General features: G+C 40.9%; 1 pseudogene; it reads left to right on the top strand.

The window, feature by feature from the left end:
• The first annotated feature begins 931 nt into the window (after positions 1–931).
• Positions 932–4,217, top strand: LOC140579205 (gap junction gamma-1 protein-like; annotated as a pseudogene).
• The last annotated feature ends 3,081 nt before the right edge of the window (positions 4,218–7,298 follow it).

The raw sequence follows: 7,298 nt of genomic DNA, 5'->3' as shown, positions 1-7,298 counted from the left end.
ACAGAGAGAGTAGATTCTTGTATTCAAGAAATATGACTACTGACAAAGAGACATATACTATATGGAAAAAAATTATTGGGACACACCTCTTCATCATTGAATTCAGGTGTTTCATTCACACCCATTGCCACGGGTGTATAAAATGAGGCACCTAGCCATGCAGTCAGATTTACAAACATCTGGGAAAGAATGAGCTCAGTGAACTCAAGAATGGTACCGTCATAGGATGCCACCTTTGCAATTCGTGAACTTGTTTTCCTGCTAGATATTCCATGGTCAACTATAAGTGGAATTATTGCAACTGTAAGTGGTAATATCGCAAAGTTTAGGAACAACAGAAACTCGGCCACAAAGTGGCTGACCGCATAATTAACATAGCGGTGTTGCATAGTGTTGAGGCGCATAGTGCATAAAAGTCACCAACGCTCTGCTGACTCAGTAACTGCAGAGTTCCAAACTTCCTCTGGCATTAAACCCAGCAAACCGGGAGCTTCATGGAATGGACTTCCATAACTGAACAGCAGCATGCAAGCTTCACATCACCAAGCGTTGGATGGAATGGTGTAAAGCACGCTGCCACTGGACTCTGCAGCAGTGGAAATGTGTTCTGTGGAGTGATGAATCACGCTTCTCTGTCTGGCAGTTTGATGGATGAGTCTAGGCTTGGCAGATGCCAGGAGAACATTACCTGCCTGACTGCATTGTGCCAATGCAGTAAAATGTGCCAACTGTAAAGTTTGGTGGAGGAGGGATAATGGAATGGGGTTGTTTTTCAGGGGTTGGGCTTGGCTCCTTACTTCCAGTGAAGGGAACTCTTAATGCTTTAATATACCAGACAATTCACAAAGCAAGGTCTATAAAGGCATGGTTGGGTGAGTTTGGTGTGGAAGAACTTGACTGACTCCATGGAACACCTTTGTGATGAAATAGAATGGAGATTGTGAGCCAGGCCTTCGCATCCAACATCAGTGCCTGACCTCACAAATGCTCTCCTGGGTAAATGGGGAAAAATTCCCACAGACACACTCCAAAATCTTGTGGAAAGCCTCCCCGGAAGAGTGGCAGCTGTTATAGCTGCAAAGGGGGGACCAGCTCCATATTGATGCCTATTGATTTTAGAATGGGATGTCATAAAAATTCCTGTAGGTCTAATGGCCAGGTGTGCCGATACTTATGTCCATATAGTGTACATATAAAAACACCTTGCTACACCTATGACTGATTATTTTTTTAATGGAACATGAATGCCGTTAGATGCTGATTTATGACACAGGTGTCAACATTCGTGCTTCCTGACCTTTGTCAGAGTGCAGAGTAACAATGAGAGCAGACTGATAGCAGGTAGGTGACAGAGGCATCTGGCCTATGGCACTAGCTCTATGACAAGGGTTAGGGGGGCAGTCATAGTATACCGGGGTAGATATGCAGCAGCATGCACCCTGTTTTTGAGTGGGCGACTTAGGGTAAATTTCAGTGATCTGATATTGAAAAACCACTTAGAACCTGAAAAGGTGCACTCTCAGGAAAAATTTGCACCTTTGCTTGTCCTTGGGGCTGTATCCTTGTAATTGTACCTTTTAAGGTACTGAAATGGACTCTGAGCAACATCCCAAAGGTACAAACAGCATTAATGTACCATCAATGGTATAGAAATGTTCATTTCTGTACCTTAAAAGGTACAATTACCTACAGCTAAGGGTATGATTGGCAGACCCTTGAGCGCACAGCCCCAGTGACAAGCAAAGGTACAATTTTTACCTCTTTTTCTGAGAGTGTGGGTACTTTCAAATGTTTGCGCAAAAGGGGCAGATGCTCAGGCTATTTAACCTACCACTGATCAAGGTTGGAGAAACCTTGGAAAATGTGTGTGATATACTTCCATTTAATGTTTATTGAAGTAAGTGAACATATAGATCCTCATAGTGGTAGACTAGAGAGAATCCTCAAATGAACACTCTGGAGTCACAGAGTTGAGTGTGCAAATAGATTTGTGTTGAAACGCAGACATTGTATCTATCCACCATTTCAGTAAGAAGAGCTCATAAGCACTGTTCATGGCAGTAACATTTTTTTGTTCTGTCTTTTTCAGATGTATTTTCCAGACAGATGAAAAAAAAACAATCTATTAATCAGTATTGTGTGACCTTTCCTGTCCATTCTTTCAACTTTGCGTCTGACTGTTTAATGGTCAAAGGTGCCCATTGTGCTTTTATGTCTTTGTCGCACCGTACATTGGGAGCTTTTGTTCATGTATAGCACAATGCGTGTTTCAGAGGAGTGGATGTGAGCGACCAGGCTATTCCCTGACACCCAAAGCAGCACACACTGCAACAGACGGCCTCTCCTTTGCACATACTCGTGCAGGTTGCATCTTTTAGCCTTTTTTCTGGATTCAGCCCACAAGGACAGCTTGGCAGAGGTGTGCGCTCTCTGCTGCTATATGCTTTTCTCTCCCCTGTTGGAGCTTAGTTTCATACCTACATTCCCTATTCACCTGGTAAGTCTGGCACCCATACAGTGCAAACAATGGGTAAATTCCGAGAACCATCCATTCTTTCCATGAAAATCCATTTTTCGCCTTTTTAAATGAGGATAGTAAGCCCAAACTCTTGCCTTCAGGCTGTCTAATGAGTTGGTATTAGGCATGTTTTTTAATTTCCAGGTCCGGATCACAATTTGAAGTTCCCTTTTGCAATTTATCTGCCTCTGTAGTGGACCTCTGCAAGATCCAGACGTAGTTCACAGCACAAATGTTCCTTTGTACATTTTGAAGACTTGAGGTTTGAGTTTTTACAAGCTAGAGGACCATCTAAATCTGACCTTTGCCTCAGGCCACATTGTGAGGTCAGAGGTCACCTCTTTGGGCACTGCTTGCTGTGTGTGCATGTCAGTGTTTATGGGAAGCTTGGATCCGGGCAGAGGCAGCCGTCTTTGGTGAGCTGCGACTAATGCATAGTTACTGGGTGGATGGAAATTGGTTAAAAAGAAGGTTTAGGACTAAGGCTGAAACCACTTTTATGACCAAATGCCCAACCTTTATTGAACATCAGGTGTGTTTTTTTTCTTGCTAGGATCTCACAGTTGCTGCACATTCTATCACCATATTCATATGCCAAAATAGCTTAAACATACTGATTCTATTCTAATTTCAGCAGACAATATAGACATGTACTATTTAAATTACTATTTAAGACCCAGTATAATATTTAATTTCAGTTTAGTTCATATAATACCACCCCTACACATTCATAATTGCTCCAAAAGGTTGCTCTTCCACACCAACTAGGACAGCTACAGTAAGTTCAATGCTAAAGAAATTTTTAGATATAATATCTTTTGCAAGATGTGCAATTGTGGGATTCACATCCAGGGGGTGCTGCTGTTTCTGCCCTGAACTGCAATAGAATAAAGCATTGATACTCTCTCCTTTTGTCTTTCCAGGTTAGGAAAAGGGAGACTGGTACATACTTGGTCACTTTTTAACAGAGGTCCAGAGTCATTGGCAAGATGTGGCTCACTATGGCGCTGCTGTTTGACAACCTGTTGGTGGCGCTGGAGAGTGATGCCATGTACAGTGACAAGCAGTCCTGATGCTTCAGCAATGTCTGCCGCGACAGGTTCGCCCCCGTCTCGCACTTGCGTTTCTGAGTCCTCCAGATCATGCTGGTTTCCACGCCCCCCATCTTTCATACCGTCTATGTGCTGAACAGGATCACCCAGGATGAAAAGCTGGAGATGGGAGAGGGAGAAGGTCAAGGTTCAACAGCCTGCAGGAGTGGTGCTGGAGGGTGGAGGAGAAAGATCCTTATAGGTTGGCATGCCCACTTCAGACCCTCTCTGTGAAGAAATCTGGGCCCCCCAAGAGGAGCAGGAGTGTGTGAAGGAGGAAATTCAGAGAATGGGAAACACCCCACCCACACTTCCAAAAAAGTGCTGCTGATCGACATCATCCACATGGTTCTGCGATCCATCTTGGTGATCACCATCCTGGTAGGACAGCACTACTCGTTTGGTTACAGGAGACCATCTTCCTCCGCTTCATATTCAGCCCAAGCTGCTTCATCCTCAGCGTCACAGAGCTGCACCACCTGTGTGTGGTATACGTCCTCCGCGTGCCCTTTTCCATCTGCCTCAACTGCCTTAACAGACTTCAAGAGCACTTGCCTGTCTGTGTGTCAACCAGGAACTCCTCCGGAAAAGACTGTGACGTGCCCTAGCTATCACCTTTCAGACTGAAGCCATGGTGCAGTGCGCCCCCAAGAGGCCCAACAGTGAAGTGGAGGAGAGAAAGCAAAAAAGTAAAGTTATATGGGCAGAACCGACTAATGCAGAAAATCATGTGTGCAAATTGAATATTCTATCTATCTATCTATCTATCTATCTATCTATCTATCTATCTATCTATCTATCTATCTATGTCTGTCTGTCTATATTTAATTTTTTTGTTTCAGTATTTATGTTTTTTCTCGATTGCTTTGGAGCATTTCTCAAATGACAATTAACATTCGCAAAACAACAAGTGTAATCCCCACACCACAGTGTCACTTCTGCACAGCAGATCATTTCTCATTGCTTCTACACACATTTCCAAATGTTTTAGTACATATATGCACATCGTATTTCACAATTATATCATGTGGCACAGATCTCATTTGCTTCAGTCATGTTGGTCAAAAGAGATTATGTAGTTTCTCTTTGTAATAATTTTACACCCAAAACTATATATATTCATGTGATCATCATGTACGTTTCAAAATGTTTCACAAAAATATTCCATAAATTGCACTGATACAGCGTTGCGGTGTTTTTGGTTCCCACAGTACATGGTTTTGTTGTCTTTTGTTGTTTTTGTTTTGCCATTTTGTTGTTTTTGTGTTACACTGCATGACTTTTTTTGTTTGCTAATGTCCCGTGTCCTGATATCTGAAGAGGTTACATGTGAATGCTGAAGCTTTCTCTTGCCAGTGAACTTTACATACTGTAATGTAGAACCTTGCAGTGTTGAAACTAGAGTCTTTGACATGGATAAGTATCAGTTTGCAAATGAAAAAACGATCAGCCAGTGACAATGAGTAAGTGGGAACTGACTATCATTCAGAATTGTGGAGCTCAGGAGCATAGTTATACTGACATTTTGACGACATAAGCAGTTTGGCTTATATGGCTAAAACAATGCTGATTGTACTTTTCGTTTTGGAGGCACTGACTAACTCATTGGTGAAATTATTTGCTTTTGAGACATGAGTTAATTGTTTCGGGTACGTTACAGGCTTTTGCAGCTAAACCATTGTGCTTTGCTGTGTGCATGAGCTGCATTGAGAAATGCTTTTGCGGCCGTGAGAATGTTAAGCATGTTTCATGAAATCTGCCAAAGCAATCGAGAAAAACTGTAAGAGTAACTTTTAACCGGTTTATCTGGAGCCCTACAACTTTAGGTATGGCAGTCATGTCTAAAAGTGGAAAAAATGCAGAAACACCTGCAGCTACAGCAACTGCCGGTATTGGAACTTGTTTTGAGTTGACTAGAGGCTGCTGTTTTCAATCCATCTGTTTTAGATCATTTATATTTTAACTCTATGTATGACTATTCTTTAGGGTTCCTTCCGTCGAATTAACCACATATTATTTCTGTTAGGCCTGTGTAACTTTTTAAGTTAGACTTTGGAGTCGGCAAAAGATGATGTATAGTGGACTTGTGGTACCTTTTACTATAGTCAACATGATTCTAAAGAAATTGAGTTTATGTCCTCTAGTACATTAAGTAATAGGCTATTATTTGAAAATCCTGGGAAGATCCTAGCTAGTTATGAAGTATATCACCCTTTCACATATTAAATAAGCTGTCCAGAAAATCACGTCAAAAATTATTTCTATATTGTTAATATGCTGTAAACACTTTATGGTGAACATTTCCTGGAATAGCAATGGCAAAAGCAACAAAATATAGAGGATATATAAATAGAGGTTTATTACGTTAAAGATCATCCCATTATGTTTCATCCCTTTTACTTGAATAAAGAATAAGATTCTTCTGCACAATTTAAATGAAAGAAGTTTGAACTAATTATTTCTGCTATTGTTTTTTTACGTACGAGGAACATTGGAAAGGGTCCAGCTAAGTTTATGTTCAGATAACACCACAACATACCTGTCAAATTTTGGATTTGAAAATAAGGGAAATTTTCCGGCACCCACCGCGAGCCGCCCCACCAGCCCAACCAAGCTCCAGTATCCCTTACATTTTAAGACAGGTGTACAAGAAATCTAAAATAACCACTTGTCATTTACATTTTATTTTCATTACACATTTTCTTTTAATTTCTCATGTTCACTCATGTGGCTCTCTGGCATTCACTAATGACTTATTATACAGATTTGTTGCAGACTTTGTATCCTTGTTGAAGTCGTCACAGAAGGCGAAAGTAACGTTGTTTTTGGCACACAGCATTGTCATTTAAACCTCCGCATTTATGACCTGGTTAATGTTGTAAATGACCTGCAGACTACTGCAGGTGGCAGTTCTCGCGAGGCTACTGACAGTTCAGTTTGGAGAGGCAGAGGAATTTTTTTTAATGATATTATAATACGGGAGATTTACGGGAAAATACTAATACGGGAGGACGGCGGGAAAGAGGGGTAAAATACGGTAGTTTCCCGGCCAAAACGGGAGACTTGACAGCTATGCACCACAAAACTCTTCTCTTGTGCCTAAATAGGTTTTCCAATTTCGTTAAAAAAGAAACTTAATATATATCTGAGACTTGTTTTTATTTGTATAGTAGTTTGTATATTTATTTAGTGGTTTGTATATAAATAAAGCATCTCTAAAGGAGACATCTGTGCTTTGAGCGTTTTAGGTTAATTGTCCATGGTTTTGGTCATTTTGGTTGCGGAAAAACGAGAACGCAAATATGTTATTATTCCACAAGAGGTCGCCGTTGGACTGCGTCAGACGCGTATGTGAGCCACCGTTTTGATTTTTTAATTTATCACTTTCCGCTTCCAGTGCCGAAATGAAACCAGAACAAGGTGTCATTAATTTTTATTTATTATTATAAATCAAAATATCGCCATTGTACTGTAATATAAGACAAGAGCTTGTGCACTGTGTACAAAGAATTGCTACATATATTTATTGCTATTTGTCTTTTGTGACCTGAAAGAACTGACCCAGTTGTATCTATTCAGTCAGTTGAACTGTTTGATTTGTTGCATTTGGTGTTTTGGTTGACCGTTTTCTCCGAGAACACAGCTGTCATCCATTTATACAGCCACACATTTTACAAGATCACTCCAAG

This window comes from Paramormyrops kingsleyae, chromosome 17 (assembly GCF_048594095.1).
Source record: "Paramormyrops kingsleyae isolate MSU_618 chromosome 17, PKINGS_0.4, whole genome shotgun sequence".
NCBI classification, from domain to species: Eukaryota; Metazoa; Chordata; class Actinopteri; order Osteoglossiformes; family Mormyridae; genus Paramormyrops; species Paramormyrops kingsleyae.
Note: the sequence above shows the minus strand (reverse complement) of the source record. Positions and strands in the feature narration are given on the sequence as shown.